Here is a 21,936-nt window from a genome sequence, read left to right as displayed (position 1 = left end):
CGGAAGAGCGGGATGTTACGTGAGCGGCAGCCCAAGAAACTGTGCAACAAACTAAAAGCGCGCAATCTCTCAGCAGTCTTACAGAGCTAACGGTTATGATCTTCAATACGTAATAAAAAAATAAAAAAAAGTTTGAAAATGCTTTAAAACACGGCTCTGAGCCGTCGTGAATTTTCCCAGCCAGGTGCTGACGACGGCTAGCACTCACCCACCTTGAGGGCAATCTGGGGGCTCCCATCGACTCCCATCCTGGCAATCGGGCCTGTATAGTGACAGGCATTGCCGGGGCTTCACCTTTTGATGACATCACTGCGCAACTTTATTGAAAAATTACAATGGACAGTATAGGGAAATGGGGGCATGCTGTTTAGAAGCCTGTATCTCAGGCATCTAAGCAGCTACAGACCCACTGTTGGAAAGGATATATATATATATTAGCACCCAGGTGGGAAAGTGGGAAACTCAAAGGGTTACAGGACTGAATAAGTCACATATTTAAAATAATGCAAAGATAAACTCCTGAAAGTGAAATTCTCCAATACCTAGAAGACAAAAGCACTTACTTGCATATCCAGCATCCTGTCAGGCAGGAAGACAGCTTACAAGGTGTGAAAGGACACATACTCCTATCAGAGATCTGTAGAAAAAGAGAGAACAGAGTAACCAACTCGGGCTTTCTATAACAGGGGTAGCAACAATGTTAGAAGCAAAGCAAAGACAACCTCACCGCCTTCTAATTGCTAAAAGCCACTACTACTCTTATTAAAGAGATTGATGTGGACACAGCTAAACCCCAATCCTTGCTTGCAGGGAAAAATACCCATAAAAGGATTAAATATCTTCAGACACCAACTTCGCACGTCCTCCATTGACAGAGGCAAAGAGAATAACTGGGGGTTATGGGTAAGGGAAGTGATACTTAACAGCTCTGCTGGAGTGCTCTTCGCCTCCTCCTGCTGGCCAGGAGTGAATATCCTACTAGTAATTGGAATGATGTTGTGGACTCTCCATGCCAGAAAGTGGTATTTGTATATATATATATATATATTATATATATATATTATATATATATTATATATATATTATATATATATATATATATATATATATATATATATATATATATATATATATATATATATATATATATATATATATATATATATATATTAATCCAAAAAGTTAGGAGCCACAGGGAAAATTCTAGGAGCCAGTGGCTCCCTGGGTTTGTCGTGCCCTGCATCGTGGAGGAGCCAGGGGAGGGTGAGCTGATACACCCAGAGCTTGCTTCTACCAGCACATAAGTGTGCTTATGTTAAATGTGAGTACCGAATTGGCTTGTTGTCTACATGCTTATGCCTGAATATGCTGATCTACACATGAAACGCCCCTCTGTTCTATGATTTTATATAGGTGAGCCCAATTAAAGGAAAAACTACTAAAGGAGGGTGTTCCACATTATTAAGAAGAGCACCATTTTCAAGCAATATGGGGAAGAAAAAGGATCTCTCTGCTGCCGAAAAGAGTGAAATAGTTCAATGCCTTGGACGAGGTATGAAAACATTAGATATTTCACGAAAACTTAAGCGTGATCATCGCACTATTAAGAGATTTGTGGCCGATTCAGAGCACAGACAGGTTTGTGCAGATAAAGGCACATTGAGGAAGATTTCGGCCAGATCCATGCATCGGATCAAGAGAGCAGCTGCTAAAATACCATTACATAGCAGCAAACAGATATTTGAAGCTGCTGGTGCCTTTGGAGTCCCACGGACATCAAGGTGTAGAGTCCTCCAGAGTCTTGCAACTGTGCATAAACCTTCCATTTGGCCACCACTAACCAATGCTCACAAGCAGAAACGGCTGTGTGGGCAGAAAAATACATGAAGACTCATTTTCAAACAGTCCTGTTCAATGATGAGTGCCGTGCAACCCTGGATGGTCCAGATGGATGGAGTAGTGGATGGTTGGTGGACGGCCACCCTGTTCCAACAAGGCTGTGATGTCAGCAAGGCGGTGGTGGAGTCATGTTTTGGGCCGGAATCATGGGAAGAGAGCTGGTCGGCCCCTTTAGGGTCCCCGAAGGTGTAAAGATTACCTCTGCAAAGTATGTGGAGTTCCTGACTGACCACTTCCTTCCCTGGTACAGAAGGAAGAACTATGCTTTCCGTAATAAAATCATCTTCATGCATTACAATGCACCATCTCATGCTGCAAAGAATACATCTGCATCAATGGCTGCTATGAAGATAAAAGGAGAGAAAGTAATTGTGTGGCCTCCATCCTCCCCTGACCTCAATCCTATTGAGAACCTTTGGAGCATCCTAAAGCAAAAGATCTATGAGGGTGGGAGGCAGTTTACATCCAAACAGCAGTTCTGGAAGGCTATTCTGACATCTTGCAAACAAATTCAAGCAGAAACTGTCCAAAAACTCACACGTTCAATGGATGCAAGACTTGTGAAGCTGCTATCAAATAAGGGGTCCTATGTTAAAATGTAACGTGACCTGTTAAAATGTTTAAAAAGTTAAAATGTTGTTCAAAGTTTGATTGAAATTGCTTTTGATTTCAGTAAATATGCTGCAAACAAATGACAATTTTCAGTTCTTTACAACCTATAAAGTGTTTTGAAACTTACCGTGCGTAATAATTTGGAACAGTGCATTGTAAGTTTTTTTTTTGTTTTTTTTTAAATACTGTTATTAGGAGGTTTGTTCAATAAAATTTGAATTGTACTCTTAATAGTTGATAACATGAGAATTATGCTGACTGTTGTTTACATCAATAATTTAGGTAAATGAGAAAGATATCATTGGCATAATAATTTGGAACAGGGTGTATATATAATAATTTTTTTTTGAGGAGGATCATTCTACAGTGCAGAAAAAAAAATTAAAAAAAAACCCAGCCCTAATAGGAGTTTATCTTTGCATTATTTTAAATATGTGACTTATTCAGTCCTGTAACCCTTTGAGTTTCCCACCTGGGTGCTAATATATATATATATATATATATATATATATATATATATATATATATATATATATATATATATATATATATATATATATATATATATATATATATATATATATATATATATATATATACATATACACACTCATTGGTCTTGATAAGATATAACAATTTTATTAAGGCATAGTTAAAATGACATAACGTTTCGGCACCAAGCTGTGCCTTTGTCAAATGTCAGCATGAGAACAAAAGAATATGCAGCACACTTAAAACCAATATAAACACACAAATAAAAACATACCCCTTTTAAAGATGAGAAATAACAAACTTTTGCCACCATATATATATTATTATATGAACATCTTAATGTAAAAAAGAAAGTAATTTCACCTCAAAAGTTTCCCAATAATCACATCCATTGTATAGGGAAAACAGGAAAATACAATTTTTTTTATTTCTCAAAATTGAAAAGCATATGAATGAATGCATTTAAGTTTTCAACAGAAGAATTTTGCAATATACTTCCTTTAGCAAGAATGCTTCTAGTAAACATTATTGCAGTTTCAGCAGCATACATACATCATGCTATGTATGACTAGGAGGATTAGAGTTCAGCCACCATGACTGCTAAGAGAGGTGGTGTGGTATCTTCTTTTGTGTCAAACAAGCCAGTATTGACTATCTGAGAAGGTGTAGTGTTTGAATGCTGGTGTGCTAGGCACTCACAGTATATGTGCGTATGCTGCTGAAAGGCAGTAATCATTTTTGCTAGTGAAAGTATGATGCAGACATGCTTCTAAAACTGAAATGCCCCCATACACATTTCAATTTTACTGCACCGTATACACTACACTATGTAAGGCAATGACATCAAATTGCTATCTGATTCATTTTTTATGTTTTTTTTTTATTAACGGTCACAGTCACCCATAGCTGAATCCGTTTTTGATTAAACCAGAATCAGATAACGGTATGGATCAATACTGTACTTCCTGGCTCATTCAATAACAACAAAGCTTGGTCCCATTTCCCTTGCTCTGCAAAGTCCATAGATGTAAATGACAGGCTATGCAATAAGGGAACTCTGTTCTTAGTCAAAGGGGCAGACAATATAGAGTCTGGCTGTACCACATGATAACATTACTTTAAAAATATAACTTGGTGCCGGTCATGGGGGGAAAAGTTGCAGAACACTCACAGGGGTTAAAAACACATTCAGATAGTAATTTGATGTTATTGCATTTCACTCAGAGCATGAAAGCAGTACAATATCCCTGTACTATTTTTGTGCATTTTAAAGAGATATAAAGAATCAATAACAATATACTCTAATATTGCAGAGTACTCAGATGATGCCGAGCTGACAAAGGCCAATGACTGGCAGCTACACAAACCCATCCCCCCCCCCCTGGTTTGGATCAGCAGCGGTGTTCAACTCTTAAAACGGAAAAGGAAACTGAAAATATTTCTTTCATGATTCAGAGTCAGAGCATACAATTTTAAACAATAGTCAATTTACTTATTTTATCAAATTCATTCTGTTGGAATTTTTTGTTGAAGGAGCAGCAATGCAGTACCAGGGGTTAGATGAGCACAATGTGAGGCCATCATTCAACAGTTGGCTTCCCAGTGGTGCATTGCTGCTCCTGAGCCTACCTTGATATGCTTTCCAAAAAAGGATACCAACAGAACAAAGCAAATTGGATAATAGAAGTAAAATGAAATGTTGTTTAGAATTGCAGGCTCTATCTAAATAATGAAAGTTTAATTTGACTTTACGGTTGCTTTAACCAGCAGTACGCTGTTCTTCTGGAACTGACTTTATCTATAAGCTTAAAGCTAAACCCATTTTTTTTCTTTAATGATTCAAACAGAGCATTCAATTTTAGGCAACTTTCTTAAATGTACCCCAATTATGCATTTTTCTTTGTTCTCTTGCTATCTTTATTTAAAAAGCAGGAATGTAAAGCTTAAGAACCGACCCATTTTTGGTTGAGAACCTGGGTTATGCTTGCTTATTGGTTTGCTAAATGTAGCCACCAATAAGCAAGCCCTATCCAGAGTACTGAAACTAAAATGGGCTGGCTCTTAAGCTTTAAATTCCTGTTTTTTAAATAAAGATTGCAAGAGAACGAAGAAAATTTGAGAGTAGGAGTAAATTACAAAGGTGCATGCTCTATCTGAATCATTAAAGAAATAATTTTGGTTTAGTATCCCTTTAACCCCTTTGTGTGGGTTAAACACATAGCTCTGTTCAAACAATAGAGCAATGATCAAATGCACCAGCATGTTATGGTATTTTATCATTGTATTGTGTTCTTTCATGTTTCCAGCTGTATATTATACTAAATTAGGATGTGGGCCTAGGTTTCTAAAGAATATGAATGTTGGCCCTAAGAAAACATGTCAAGAAAAAAAGTGTCACACTATTTTAATATGTATTATATGTCTAATTGCTAGAACAGTCATAAAGATAGAAACTAGGGATGTGCACTCTGATCCTTTGTAAGGATCCTAATGCAGAATTAAACAGCAGCTTGTGTCCATCGGATATTTTCATAGCAGGATTGATTCCTGTAAAAGATCTAAACACTAAGTTCTGTGCAAATACAGATCTTTAGAGTGGGGATCTTCTACAAGAATCAATCCATCTACGAAAATATCCGAAGGGCACAAGCTGCTGCTTATTTCTGCATTTGGATCCTTGTGCACATCCCCCCCCAAGGCAGAACATGCTGTGATCTGAGAGGTCATCGCAGAAAGAACAGGACACATGCAGGACCTGTTAGCACTTTCACTTTGCAGCACTACTCCACATTAGAGTGCTCTCTTCAAACAGAGCTGTGCTCTGGCTGCACTGTGTAAGTTTTCCTGTGTTCTGTTTGAAGAGAACAGTCAAATATGAAGCAGCAGTGATTGTCTCTTAGTGATTTTTTTAACCCGCCCCCTAACCTTTCCCAGTTTGCAAAGCTGTGACTTCTGAATGTAAGATGTTCTTGTGAGCAATGCACCTTTTTTATTAGTACTTTTCTACCTTGTGATGTTAGGCTAAGAGAAATGGAAACAAATTTGAGACGTTTCCAAAACAATTTTTTTTTGTCTGCAGCTAATTTGCAATGCACTGCTGTACTTTATTATAAAAGTTTTTAAATATTGATTTACTCTCCAGTTAATCAACAGATTGCAATTGAGCTGGTGTAACTGTCCAATTTAAAAAAAAAAAAAAAATTCTCAAAATGACCTGCAGAAAATTTTCTCACAAAAAAAAAATCTCATCGCAGAAAGTGAAGAAAATATCTGTCTCTGGGCACATCCCTAAAAGAAACTGTAACAGCTTCAATGCAGACTAATAGGTAGGTGGCTGTCATGAAAACCTCATGATTTTAGGTTGTAAGGGACTTGTTCTCTGTGTTCTGATTTATTTTATTTCAGATGATTATTTCCCTGTTAATCCTTTAAAAAAAAAAAAAAAAGTTTTTACATTTCACTTATTACTTATTTCATTTCACTTGGGCAAACTTTATTACTTAAAGGGACATAATACTCATATGCTAAATCACTTGAAACTGATGCAGTGTAACTGTAAAAAGCTGACAGGAAAATATCACCTGAGCATCTCTATGTAAAAAAGGAAGATATTTTACCTCACAATTTCCTCAGCTCAGCAGAGTAAGTTCTGTGTAAAAAGTTATACTCAACTGCTGCTCAGCTGCAGGTAAAAAAAAAAAAAAGAAAGAAAGAAGAAGAAATGAGCTGCAGCCAATCAGCATCAGCAGTGCTGAGGTCATGAACTTTTACTGTGATCTCATGAGATTTCATTGTAAACTTCCTTAAGCTGAATAGGGAAATAAGATGAGAGTGCACGTAAGCTTGCTCCCTCCGCTGTCCCGGGACAGACATACTGATTTGTTGCTTAGAATTCCTTTACAATGGGATGTGGCTACTGAGGAACTTTTGAGGCAAAATATATTTCTTTTTTACATAGAGATGTTCAGGTGATATTTTCTAGTCAGCTTTTTACAGCTATACTGCATCACTTTCAAGTGTTTAAACATTTGGGTATTATGGCCCTTTAAAAAAAAAAAAATCTTCCCTATGATCCACTTTACCTGCTGGAGTGTATTAAATTGTTTGCAAGTATTTCCATTACACCTATATTGGCATTTTAAATAGTTTATTTAGCCTGTGGTATCCCCACCTATTCTGAAAGTTTTTTGCCTCAAGGCCAAGCTGTGTTAACACAGCCAGCAGAAGAAATTACACTCCCAGTGGGTTAAAGAAGAGATAAGGTAATAAAATGTTAATTTTCCATTGTTCTCTCCAAGTATTGGCAATTGGTTTATAGACAGATATAAGATAAAGAAGCAGGTATATGTATACAATGTAATAAAGTAGTGAGATCTGATTATACCTACAAGCTCAATCTATTTTATTAGGCTGTGACTTCAAAACACAAAATCAGCTAATTCATATACACAAATAAACCTTAAAAAGGCAAATCAAATACATTTTATACTCTGCAGCTGGTAAAAAAAAAATAAGTAATTGGAAACACATTAAGAGAAAAACAAATTTTATAGTATACTGTCCCTTTAAGTCAGTTTATAGTTCCAAGATGTCAATAACAGAGTGACAGAAAACAGTGTTTCTATCAAAGTACATGCCTTAGGTCAAATAAAGATAATCCTCTAGGGTATTTTAAGACAGATTTTAATCACATTTATGTTACTGGGTGACAAAATATGAAACCATGTCATGTTTGGTATGAAAATAATCCTCATGATGTCACAAAGGGGATTGCTTATAAGGGTATATGTACTGGATATACATAACTAGAAATGATAAGTCATCATATAACTTCAGCTGTGGTTTATAACAGTGTTTCTCAACCATGGTCCTCAAGTATCCCCAACAGGCAAGGTTTTCATTATAGCTGAACTAGAGCACATGTGAAATAATCAGCTGATGGGTGGAGACAGGTTAGTAACCATGGTTACAGAACAGCTGATTATTTTATCTGAGCTCTAGTTTAGCTACAATGAAAATCTGACCTGTTAAGGGTACTTGAGGACCTCGGTTGAGAAACACTGGTTTATTGTGTGTCATAAAAGAGGAGTGGCTATCTTCCTTGCCCAGTCTGGAAAGGGCCTTGTCAGAAACCTGACCTCAGGATAAAATATATTTAACTGTGATTTTAGCAAAATAATATTGTCATGTTTGACTAATCTTCATTCCATCTCCCTGGAGCAGAGGCTATTCTGGCAAAGTTATAGGTTGTGCAATATTTCTCTTTATTTTAAAAACTTTTGCTGTGTGTCATTTTGTTTGTTAATTCATTATTATTTTTTTATATAAATACAATGTGACTCTTTTCATTCATAATATATGTTCTTTTCCCTTTGTCTAATATTTAAAAGGATCAGTAAATGAATATGCACATTTAATTAATGGAAGCTAATTGGAAAGTTGTTTATAATAGCATGCTCTATCTGAATCAAGAAAGTTTAATTTTTACTTGACTGTCCCTTTAAACCCTGTTACTGAAGAAACTGGTAATAGTGCTGTGTTTTTAGATTTATTTATTGCTAAATTATGTTTTGTGATTTTTAAATTTGTTAGTATGTGTTTTACTATAGGATTTTCCATAGGTGTCGTCATCCCTCTGGACGCGGTTTCAACCGCTGAGGGGATATCCCAGCCACCAGCTAAGATTGAGGATATACATCTGAAGGTATAATTCATTTGCAATTGCTGACAAAAAAACACAACATTTGGGCTTACATTGGTCCTTCAATTATAACAGTGCAATAATCCTGAAGTACATAGACTGTGCTTATACGTTTTTATTTTTACCAATATTAGACTTTTAATGTGTGCCGCTCTTACAAAAGATACATGGGACGATACATGGGAGACGTCCCTGATAATTGATTTTTTTTATGGTTTAATGTTTTAAGAGTGTTTGAATGCAAATGTTATCCAATTTCTATATTAAAGCCTATTGTATACACATTTAATAGTCTTCCTGACCGCAAATACATGCTTTTTTAGAGCTGCCTCCTCTGTTCATTTACTATAGGATTTGCCATATAATATTCTTAAAGTGGTGGCAGCAAAGATAGTTTAGTATGGGTGGCATTAAAGTAAAGTTTGGGCATTTTTCTAGGTCTAGTACAAACTTGAGTGTTTATTAACCCTTGCACCTGCTGAATTAAGTCACAGGCTTGCCTGAAGTGGCTAGTCTGTGACAAACTGGTAAAGGTCACAGGGTCAGTTAACCCTTTCTTTGACACTGGTGATTGTTGCAGGGCTGGTTAACCCTGTACGCCACTGTGGACTCTAAGCAAATTTCTGAATTTACATAATATGACCAAACAAAAAGGTGTGTGTATTTTTTTCTATCAAAGGGACAGTAAAGTCAAAAAATAAACTTTAGTGATTTAGATAAAGCATGCAGTTTTAAACAACTTTACAATTTACTTCTGTTATCAAATTTGCTTTGTTCTATTGGTATCTTTTATTGGAGGGTAAAACTAGGTAGGCTTATAAAAACTCAGGAGTGTGCATGTGTCTTTTTAGTACTCAACAGTAGCAGTGTTTTGCAACATTGTATAACAAAGCTACAAATAATGTTGCAAAACACTGCTACTGTTGAGTACTAAAAAGACATGGGCACACTAATGAGCACTTATGATCCCACCTAGTTTTACTCTTTTAATAAAATATATCAAATTTGCTTTGTTCTCTTGGTATCTTTTATGAAAGGGTAAAACTAGGTAGGCTTAAAAAAGCTCAGGAGTGAGCATGTGTCTTTAGTACTCAATAGTAGCAGTTGCAACATTGTATAACAAAGCTACAAATAATGTTGCAAAACACTGCTGCCATACAGTACTAAAGAGACACGTGCACACTAATGAGCCTACCTAGTTTTATTCTTCATTAAAAGATATCAAAATTTGCTATGTTCTCTTGGTAACAGAAGGAAATTGGAAAGTTGTTTAAAATTGCATGCTCTATCTGAATCATGAAAGTTTAATTTTGACTTTACTGTCCCTTTAAAGAGCAACAAACATTATACTGAGATTTATTGTAAACAAGAAAGTATTAATAATAGACCCCCATTTCTAAACTCAATAGCTGAGTGTCTATGGGCCCTAGTATGGGTCACTTTAGAACAGAACAGACAACAGGTGGATATCCCCTATAAATGCACAACCACTCAGTTGCCATATTTTACCTTTTTTCTCTATAATGCAGCCGTTCAGTCAATGGAAGAGGGTTAATATAGATATTTATTAATGGTAAAATGAAAAAATGCATATTATACATACTTTTAGTTGCTTTAAAACAAATTCTAATACTTGGCTTGTAGACTGGAGATGAAAATCATCCAGGAAGCTTGTCAACTATTTTCTAACATCAAAAGCAAATTATAGAAAAGAATATGAACTAGAGATTAGTTTAAATGGTACCATGTTTACAATGACCCATAAGGAGCACTTATATATTAGACAGTACAGAAAAAAACTGATTAACAAGTTAATCCTTTTTTCTGCCCTTGTGTTTCTCTCTAGGCACTTTGCAGTCAGGTGATCAACATCTTCCAGGAACACGCAGAGAATAATCAAGGAACTAACCCATCAAATCTGTCCTGATTATGAGCCCAGGGATGACACTAAATAAACAACACAAATCTTAAGAGGCAGACAATACCATTGGGTATTTGATCTACTTACAACAGCAACCTCACCAGAATTGTAGGCTCAACTTGTTTTAGAAAGGCATCATTTCATTCTCTTTACACTCAAACACAAAATCATGATAATGTCAATTATAAAAGACTGTTGTGGCAATTTTTCAAATGTATTTTACAGTCTGTGTTTTTTACTGAATGTGATTACCACATTTATAAAGTGATGTGCATGAATTTATGCATCATACAAATCAGACAGAAAACACTACACTAAAAATGTCAGTGCTTCCGTTTACTATAGCTTCATCACATTTTCACAGAGGCAAAAGTGCAAGCACTCAAAAAACCCTTCAGTTCATAAATGACAAGTCTCACCATGCTAATAGGTAAACAGTGCAAACAAAGCCGAGGAAAATTATTACCAAATGATTACTCAAAACGCAGCACAACACCATCAATTTACATATGACCAGTTTTGGGATGTGCACTGAATATATTGTTTACCATACAGCAAAATAGCCATTTTCTGCGGAACATTAACATACTATGTATACAAACATGCACACACATAAACACTTTCTAGTGTGCAATTATTACAGCTATACACGCCTATAAAACGAGGTCAACACCTTCAAACATACTTTTATGTTATTAATATATTGCTGCTGGGCGATGAACACAAAAGTTCAAAGGTGAATACATTAGCTTAATTGTATGGTGATAACTCGTTTACTGTTAAAGCCATTGTGTGTTGATGTACAATGTATATATAACAAGCAAAGAAGGAAGCCGGAAGGACTTGAGATAGAACTTGTGCAGAGGTCTCCAGGACTTTATGCGGAACTAGGAACCAAGTGAATTTGTACCCCTTGGCTGCCACAAAAAAAAAAAGGCTGCAACGCACTCCAGTCTTCTGTTGCACAACAGGTGTCACGCAGAAACTTCTACAATTTCACAGTCGCGGGTTCGAATACACAAGCCCCAGTTATATAACTTACCTGCTAGGTGGGCCACAAGTAGCACTGTAATAATAATCCAAAATTCGCTCAGCCTTTACGTGTCACCTTACAAAAGCACAGAGGAAATCAAAAGTCTCAACACCCCGACCGTGATCTGTGCCGCTGGCGCCATGATCTTCACTGGTTACCGGAGGATACTTCCGGGCTTAGCTCCGGTGTCCACCTCACTGCTGCCCCCTGCTGTCATGTCACCGACTGACACCAAAACAGGCCGGTTTGTCTTTGAGGTGGATAGGGAGTGCCCGCAGTGTGTCACTAAAATCTTGCATTGTTTAAAGAATATATTATTTTTTTATATTATTATATTTAGTTGAATGTTGCAGGGTGAGTTTGGCAACGCAGAATGTGCACATCAATATTATTATTCGCTTCTCTTGCGGATGGCAAAACTGGATAAAAGTAATTTTAATGAAACTGTGAAGTTTATCGTCATTATTTAAAACTAAATTAGTCTCCCCGTGGAGATCTGTCTCCCTTACAGCACCGCCCATCCCTCCTTACAGAACCGCCCACCCAGTATTCCTACTGTGTGCGTTCCAACAGATTCAGTATCCACATTAGAGTCTGTATCCCTGTCTCTCCCTGCACTTGCTTTCAGCTCCAAAGTGCTCCCCTTTCTCACAGTCTAAAGCTCCCTTTGTCAGTAAAGGTGGATTAGCTGGATCAGACGTTAGCTCAGAAACTTTTTTATTGGACTAGCATTATCAGTGCATACTTCAATACTCAGTTTAATCGCAAATGTTATTAAGCAACTAAAGCAACTTTCTCTTATGGCTAAATCAAGAGAAAACAGTTGTTTCAGGTTGAATTATTTTTTTTTGGAACCACATACTGTTATACTCAAACATTAATATGCTCGATTGCAGAATCATTTTAAGTACAATATAGACAGCGTTTAATAATTACTTGTTACACTCAATATTTGCTAAAAGCCAGAACATTGTTAGCAGAATATTTCCTTCTGGACTGGACTGGATTTAATATAAACCCTGGTACAAGATAACCTATTTCCCTGAACTATTTCATTATAGTACACAAAGTCATCAGAAAGTACAAGAGAGATGATAAAGACATAGAGCTCATCAACCAGTCTATACATGTTAAATTAAATTATGTTTATAGAACTTCATTTTTCTTTGAGAATATTTTTCGCAACAATTTTACATTTAGATTTGGCTACCAAAAAGTTTAATGTATCTAGTGGTAGAGCTTCCTTATAGCTATTTAGAGGTTTGTTATAGATCTGTGTTGTCCAAATTAAAGGGACACTGAACCCACATTTTTTCTTTTGTGATTCATATAGAACATGCAATTTTAAGTAACTTTCTAATTTACTCCTATTATCAATTATCTTCGTTCTCTTGCTATCTTTATTTGAAAAATAAGGCATCTAAGCTAAGGAGCCAGCCAATTTTTGGTTCAGACCATGGACAGCACTTGTTTATTGGTGCTGTCCAATCAGCAAGGACAACCCAGGTTGTTCACAAAAAATGGGCCGGCATCTAAACTTACAGTCTTGCTTTTCAAATAAAGATGCCAAGAGAATGAAGAAAATTTGATAATAGAGTAAATTAGAAAGTTGCTTAAAATTGCATGCTCTATCTGAAAAACAAACGAAAAAATGTGGGTTCAGTGTCCCTTTAAGGCCTAGGGGACAGCATTAATGCAATCCATTACAATTTATTTAATACCCATTCCCTGAACTAGCATTTCCCACTCCACATTTGCAACACACTGGTAATCATCTGGTTCATTTTGATTCCTCTGTGGACCCAGTATATATTTATTTCTGAAAAAAAGAGAGTTCAATCCCACAAATCCAAAAATAGTATAAAAATCAGCTTTATTAATCAATCCAAATAAAATTAGACATGATGCACACAAGGTAAAAAAGGGGTTTTACGTGTTTCGGCCATTTAAAAATTAATTGTTAAGCAGGTATTGGTTGGTGGGAAACCACACCCCTATTGACCTGTTACTGACTGGATCAACACAGCTTTAGCTAAGAAAGTATGGACAATCACATTAGAACATATTTGGCACACATTGATGGAAGAAAATTATTATAAATTGGCAAATCACAGAAGATATAAATTAATAGAGTATACAGTACAATATATAATACAATATGTTATATTACAAGATATGAACAGACCCAGTCCGGCACAATTACGACAGTGATAAAAGGAGCTTTATTGGTGATAGACGAGTTAAAAAATACAAAAGACACATCAAATTGCAAACGAACCAGACAGCTGATAAAAATATGGTCTGAATATTGCACCGAATAAAGAAATAAAACAAAATAAAGTAAATAGTGCAACAAGCAGGTACAGATTCCGCTGTCATTGCACATGAAGGTGTCAATATGATAGGTATTTAACAGAATGTGCTATGAATAGACTAATATTTTGTCAAATATGTACATTTATTGAAGGTGTTCTTATTGAATATGATGTTCTGTATGCAATCTTATACTTTTAACAAGATATGAGGTATTTTTAATGGTGCTAATTATGGTCTGTAATCTTAAGAGTTAACAAATTTACTTACGGTCCTAATATATATTAATTCACCATATATCTACATTTGAGTACATAGAGCAAAAATGAAATTGAATTATCACATTTTGTTAGACTTCAATATGTTAACTCATCCCCCTTTGATCACTTTATTATTAATTTATTATTAATATATGAGGATTTCATGTTTTAGTACAGTCTATAGACTTCAATAGACAAGTTTGGTTATGAAAGTGCTAAATTGAAATAATTAGTAAACGGCTTACACCTGTTCCTTTACCTATTTAAGGTGAGCTAGACCCCATGACGGTAACTATGACTACAGGTAACACCTGAAACGCGTCAGTGACGTCATCGGGCCATGGTTGTAGCCGTTTACCTTTTAACCGAGCAGCAGCTGTCTGGTTCGTTTGCAATTTGATGTGTCTTTTGTATTTTTTAACTCGTCTATCACCAATAAAGCTCCTTTTATCACTGTCGTAATTGTGCCGGACTGGGTCTGTTCATATCTTGGAGTTTAACGTTCATTGAGGAACCCATAGGGCACAATCGATGGTGAAACCAGCAGATAATTCGGTCCTTACTGAATAAGGGATGTGGCTTGCTGCAAGCTGAAGAGAAGGAGACACTCGAGATTCAATTACGTCTGCACAGAGAGGAGTCGGCGTGAATGGAATAAAGACCCGCAGTGAGTGAAACAATATTAATTAATATATATATCTGCTGTTTATACTAGCAAGGGCCACTGTGATGATCTGAGTCTAAATATGGAGAGTTGTACTGGACTATGAATTTCAGTTGTTGTAGAAGAGACACTGATATACTGTATGAACTGTGTACCGTGTTCCAGTAATCTCAGAGTTCTGCCGCTTATGTGTATCAGCATCTGGTGTGTGTGTGTGGAACTTTGGAATACATTGCCGCTTGCCTTAATGAGCGGACTTTAGCTGATCACATTACCGCTGTGCTACTTCATGTTATAAGAGTGTCGAGTACCTGCAGAGTGTGGGAGCTAGTGATAAATTAAAACTGATCCTGTTATAAATATTGATATACGAGTTAGACACATCGTTACATAAATATAAATATAATCAATTGCTTTAAAAACCTGTTGCTTTATGAAAGCGGAGAAACGGTTTTGAGATATGAACTGGAATGCAATACAAGCAATAAAACTTACCAGCAGCTGCGGGGAGTACTAATTAACTGACATACTAATGAATAAATAATAAAAAATTATTAAAATAAATAGATAAGAAGAGAACAAGACTATTTAGTCAAGACAATCTCTTATTGGATTAGTACCCCCAATAATAATATTGAAGTTTTTAATATAAAGACTGTTCTTCAAGGGGGGAGCTACATATTGATCTATTACACCTACAAGCGAAAATAGATTGTGATATGGAGGTGCAACAGTATTTCTCTCTTAATCAAGCCTTTGATACTGAACAACACAGTGCTGAATTTGAGACCATCTTTTCAGCTAGTAGAACTAACTCAGCTCTGGGCGACCTCTTCTATGAATTAGAAAAGTTGCAAATTAAGGAGACAAGATTAAAACTGGATAAGTGAACTATGGAAAGATACCACAATCTGAAAATAGTGCCAAGAGGCCTAAGGCTGAATAAATATCCTACCTTTGAGGTTAATGACGTTGACTTTGTAAATGAGTGGAACGATGTTCTACAGGAATGTTCTATAAGGCTTCTTTTGCTAATTATAAAATATAAGACCAAGGAATTAGCGATGACAAGAGAGAAAATAGTAGAACTACAAGCAAGTCTGGATACGTATACAGGAGATCCATCATATACTGAGCTGGATGTTATTTTGAAGACCGCAGTGGAAGAAGTGAAATCTGAGATCATTAAAGCGAAACATAACAAATATATTAGAGACTCTGAGGATTACAAGAATAACCAGGCTTTTGTCTGGAATAAAAAGGAGCGAATGCAACAACGAAGGATGTCTAACAGAGCAAGAGGCAGAGGTAGCAGGAATAGAAGAAGAATGAGGCCCTATGCATATAAAGACAGTGAACGAGAAGCGGAACATCAAGCCTCATACCAGAATAGCCCCAAAAAAGTGACTTTTTCTGATACAGAAGCCGAGTCCGGTGAAGATGATGCTGGGGAAAGCTTTGAAAATTCTGAAAGTGAAAGTTATCTACCTACTCCTAGAGAGAAGAAGACCAGAGGGTCAATACTTAGGAGTAGGGGAGGGAATTGGAGAAGTAGAGGCCAAATACTAAACCACGCAGATGTGTCCGTAAGAGGACCTTACAAGTCAGGAATACAGGATTACGAAGCTGGCTCTAGAGGGGCTAAATCCAGATCTCCCTTTAGGGGTAGAGGTAGGAGAAGATATCAGCATCCAGCAAACAAGTATATGTTACAGGACAGGGCAGAAGCTATAATAACACCACATAATGATGAGGAATTAGATTCAATGCAGCAGGTTTTTCAGCTAAGTCAAGAAAGAAACAAAGGGGGGGGTCAAGAAACGAGCAGAGAGACAAGACGGGGAGAGCAAGATATCAGCTAAGAACGCCAAAATGAGGAATACCCCAGAGAGTATAGTGACCCCTTCAGGAAATAGGGTTACTATAGTGGGTAATGTTATTAATTTAACATCAGTAGTTCTTAAGGATGAGGAGTACAAAACTCTTAATTTGGGCCTTGGGTTTGTTCCGGAAAGAGATTTTAATGTTTTTTATACTCTAATAGATCTAAATAGATTTATTAGAAATCTGACTTTAAATAGGCACTTCTCCATGGAGACACAATCTGGTACCCCAGTTGGGGAAATCTCTGTAAGATCCACTAACCCCCTGGAAGGGGAAAGTGGTAATAGCTTAAAGTTTGTAGACCTGTGTTGTTTACAAGACTTGCAAGTTCTAGAAGAACAAAGTGTAGATACATTTTGTCAAAATGATGACCAAGATTTGAGCCTAACGAATAAAGATAATAATAAAATCACTAGCACTTTTGCTGCTGAATCTTCCTTCTATCCATTGCATAGTAGGGGTAAAATACTGGAACTCTTTCATAGAACTGTAGAAAGAGAGCTGGATTATTTAAATACGAACACAATGATAGCTAATAGAAAGAACTCCAGACGTTTGAATAAAAATAAAGTCATACAAGCTAATACTACCAGTCTTAAAAACAGAAAAGATTTGGTCTTTAAAAGATCTGATAAGGGAGGTAGCACAGTAGTTATGTACAGGGATATGTATGTAGCTGAAGCCCTCAGGCAACTTGGGGAGGAAACAACATATTGCAGACTGGGAAGTGACCCAACCAGGCGGTTTGTTCAACAGATTGGGTCATTGGTGGAAGAGGGGAGGGAAAAGGGATTTATTGATTCTAAAACTGCACAGTTTCTACAAGTTGATTTTCCGAAAATGCCCCTCTTCCACCATTTACCTAAAGTACATAAATCTTTGGATGATATAAAAGGCAGACCGATTATCTCAGGAATTGGGTCGCTTCTAGAACCACTCTCAGAATGGGTGGACTCCATAATACAACCCCTGGTTAAGGGATTATGGAGCCACCTACGTGATACCAAACATTTACTCAACATACTTGGAGAGGTGGAATGGAGAGCACACTATAGCTGGTTGACAGTCGATGTGGTATCGTTATATTCGACGATACCGCATGACTATGGCATTATAGCAATTGAGGCATTTTTGAGTAAAACTGAACTCTCATTAGAACAAAGAGGATATATCCTCAAGATAGTGCGCTTTCTCTTGGAACACAACTTTTTCTCCTTTGAGGGTTTTTTTTACCTCCAGAGATGTGGTACGGCGATGGGGGCAAAGTTTGCCCCATCTTACGCCAACCTATTTTTAGGTTGGTGGGAAGCCGACCACATCTTTGGGGGTATGAACCCCTTCAGGGAGAAAATCAGGGTCTATAGACGCTTCATAGACGACTTGATCTTCATTTGGTCAGGTAGTCAGGAAGAAGCGTCACTATTTGTGGAATATCTGAATGTGAATAATGTAAATCTGAAATTCACGATGGAATATAATGAGAGCAGAATAAACTACTTGGATGTGACCCTGGTGGGCAGTGACAATGGAGTTATAGAGAGTCAGCTATACAGAAAACCAATATAAAAAAATACATTGTTGCATGCAGCAAGTAATCATCCTGATCACATTCCCTTTGCTATTGCGAAGGGGCAATTTCTTCGTATCAGGAGGAACTGTAGCGATATTGACAATTACCAAAGAGAGAGTAACATACTGAAAGCTCATCTAAGAGAGAGAGGATACTCAAACAGAGTGATCAAAAGAGCCAAAAATCAAGCTGATCACTACACAAGAAGCAGTCTGTTGAGGGATAGGCCTAGCCCTGTTCAAGATAATGAAGAAAATAAGACAACCTTTGTCACGAGCTATAGTAATCAATATAGCAGTATATGTAGAATAATGAGGAAGCATCTACCGATTCTACTGGCTGATAACAAATTGAAACCGTTTGTAGAGCAGGGCTGTAGGTTCTCATATAGACGAGGTGTGACGATAGGAAATATCCTGTCTCCCACACAGCTACCACCCAGAATATCAGGGGAGAGTAGTTCGTGGTTAACACATAGAGGCACCTTTAGGTGTGGAAGTAGGAAATGTAAGGCCTGTGAACATATCATTGTGAGTGGAAAATACTCATCCTGTGTGACTGGAAAAGAGTATGACACGTTACAGTGTATAAATTGCTCTATGAACTACATTATATATTTGGTAACATGCACACAGTGTAGAAGGCAATATGTGGGACTCACGACGAGGGAGGTAAAATCAAGAATTAGGGAGCACTTGAACAATATAGAGAAAGAGAAAGATTGTTCGGCCCTAGCCTCCCACTTTATCGTTGAACATAATAAAAATGTCAGTACATTAAAATGGCAAGCCATAGAGAGATTACTACCTCCAAAACGAGGGGGTGACAGGGAAAAAATCTTATATCGGCGTGAGGCTTTTTGGATTTATACATTACAGACAAGGATTCCAAAAGGTTTCAACTCAACATTTGATCTTATTAATCACTGGGAATGAATTAGCTAACTAAAACTTACCAAAAAGAAGTACATGTGATGTAAGACCCTTAGACCAGAATCAAGATGGAAATTAATATATATTAATATTAAAATTGATGTAGTATAGTTAGATAAACTTAGAAATATGTAACATCTTCACTACTGATATTACAGGCTATTGTACATAGTTTGGGAAATTTTAATCAAGTAATACTCATTTGTGCAAATAGATCACTATAACATCTAACAAGCATAAAGTCCTATGTTCAAACTATCAACTACTAGAAATTCCTAGGAAATTCCCTTACTTTTTTTTTAATGATGAGCTAAATAAATAAAGTTAGACAATAAGCTATATAAATAAAGTGGTTTACTTATCTATCTGTAGGTTTACAGAGGAACTACACTATGTACCTACTATGTTTAACAATGCAAGGACTAGTCATCAATATTGTATTTGTGGTCCTTGGGCACCTCCATTTTTTACAAACTCATATGGTGCTTCCTAAGCTCAACCCAACCTAGATATAGATCGGTTAAAGTCAGACAATAATATTTGTATGATTGTTTATAGATTATATAGCTGATTGTCGTTTTAAGCCTAACTTACCTAAATAAATTTGATCAAAGTGGTTGTAAATGTTAAAAAACTTTTTAACATTTTTAATTTTGATTATTACCCCATGAGAGCATATCCTCTTATAGGATATTATACAGGGTCTAATTTGATTAAACATATGTGTTCATCAATGTTAAAATAATCTCGAGAATTTACGTTTGAATAACTTTTCATGTGGACGTACCCTTTGATAGGATATCATATGGGGTATGTTTAAACTTGTTTAATGGTAATTCAAGTAAGAAATATAAATGCTAGATTTAGACTCAGTCTTTTAATGTAAGAATTCCACCTCTATTAGGATGTAGACGTGCAGGAGGTTTATCAGGTTTAATGATCTGTAACAAATAAGATAGAGGGGCATTGTTTTGATAAAAATATGGTCTGAATATTGCACCGAATAAAGAAATAAAACAAAATAAAGTAAATAGTGCAACAAGCAGGTACAGATTCCGCTGTCATTGCACATGAATTGAAGGTGTCAATATGATAGGTATTTAACAGAATGTGCTATGAATAGACTAATATTTTGTCAAATATGTACATTTATTGAAGGTGTTCTTATGGAATATGATGTTCTGTATGCAATCTTATACTTTTAACAAGATATGAGGTATTTTTAATGGTGCTAATTATGGTCTGTAATCTTAAGAGTTAACAAATTTACTTACGGTCCTAATATATATTAATTCACCATATATCTACATTTGAGTACATATTATTAATATATGAGGATTTCATGTTTTAGTACAGTCTATAGACTTCAATAGACAAGTTTGGTTATGAAAGTGCTAAATTGAAATTATTAGTAAACGGCTTACACCTGTTCCTTTACCTATTTAAAGGGACAGTTTACTCAAAATTTTTCTCCCCTTTAATTTGTTCCCAATGATCCACTTTACCTGCTGGAGTGTATTAAATTGTTTACAAGTAGCTCCTTTAGCCTTATATTGGCATTTGAAATTGTTAATTTAGCATGTGGTATCCCCACCTATTCTGAAAGTTTGTGGCCGTGCGTACCAGCTATATATAAGCTTTGTAAACACAGCCAGCAGAAGAAATTACACTCCCAGTGTGATAAAGCAGAGATAAGGTAATAAAATGTTGATTTACCATTGTTCTCTCAAAGTATTGGTGATTGTTTTAAGGACAGATATAAGATAAAGAAGCAGGTATATGTGCACAATGTGATACAGTAATGAGATCTGATTATACCTACAAGCTCAACCTATTTTATTAGACTGTGGCTTCAAAACACAAAATCAGAGCTTTAATATACAGAAATAAACCTTAAAAAGCTAATTTTCATAAATTTTTTACTCTGCAGTTGGTAAAAAAAGCAATTGTAAACACATTGAGGGAAAAACTATTTTACAGTATACTGTCCCTTGAAGGTGAGCTAGACCCCATGACGGTAACTATGACTACAGGTAACACCTGAAACGCGTCAGTGACGTCATCGGGCCATGGTTGTAGCCGTTTACCTTTTAACCGAGCAGCAGCTGTCTGGTTCGTTTGCAATTTGATGTGTCTTTTGTATTTTTTAACTCGTCTATCACCAATAAAGCTCCTTTTATCACTGTCGTAATTGTGCCGGACTGGGTCTGTTCATATCTTGGAGTTTAACGTTCATTGAGGAACCCATAGGGCACAATCGATGGTGAAACCAGCAGGTAATTCGGTCCTTACTGAATAAGGGATGTGGCTTGCTGCAAGCTGAAGAGAAGGAGACACTCGAGATTCAATTACGTCTGCACAGAGAGGAGTCGGCGTGAATGGAATAAAGACCCGCAGTGAGTGAAACAATATTAATTAATATATATATCTGCTGTTTATACTAGCAAGGGCCACTGTGATGATCTGAGTCTAAATATGGAGAGTTGTACTGGACTATGAATTTCAGTTGTTGTAGAAGAGACGCTGATATACTGTATGAACTGTGTACCGTGTTCCAGTAATCTCAGAGTTCTGCCGCTTATGTGTATCAGCATCTGGTGTGTGTGTGTGGAACTTTGGAAAATATGTTATATTACATTGCAAAGTATGGAATGA

At 36.4% G+C, this 21,936-nt stretch overlaps 1 protein-coding gene across 1 annotated transcript in view; it reads right to left on the bottom strand.

Annotated features, from left to right (window-relative positions):
• Positions 1-11,865, bottom strand: part of LOC128649398 (DENN domain-containing protein 4C-like) — a 212,898-nt gene extending 201,033 nt beyond the window's left edge. The window contains exon 1 of the mRNA XM_053702650.1: positions 11,668-11,865. The gene's annotated coding sequence lies outside the window, so the exon portion shown is untranslated. The remainder of the gene's footprint in view (positions 1-11,667) is intronic.
• Positions 11,866-21,936: the final 10,071 nt, after the last annotated feature.

The sequence above is a fragment of the Bombina bombina genome, chromosome 2 (genome assembly GCF_027579735.1).
Source record: "Bombina bombina isolate aBomBom1 chromosome 2, aBomBom1.pri, whole genome shotgun sequence".
NCBI lineage: Eukaryota > Metazoa > Chordata > Amphibia > Anura > Bombinatoridae > Bombina > Bombina bombina.
Note: the sequence above shows the minus strand (reverse complement) of the source record. Positions and strands in the feature narration are given on the sequence as shown.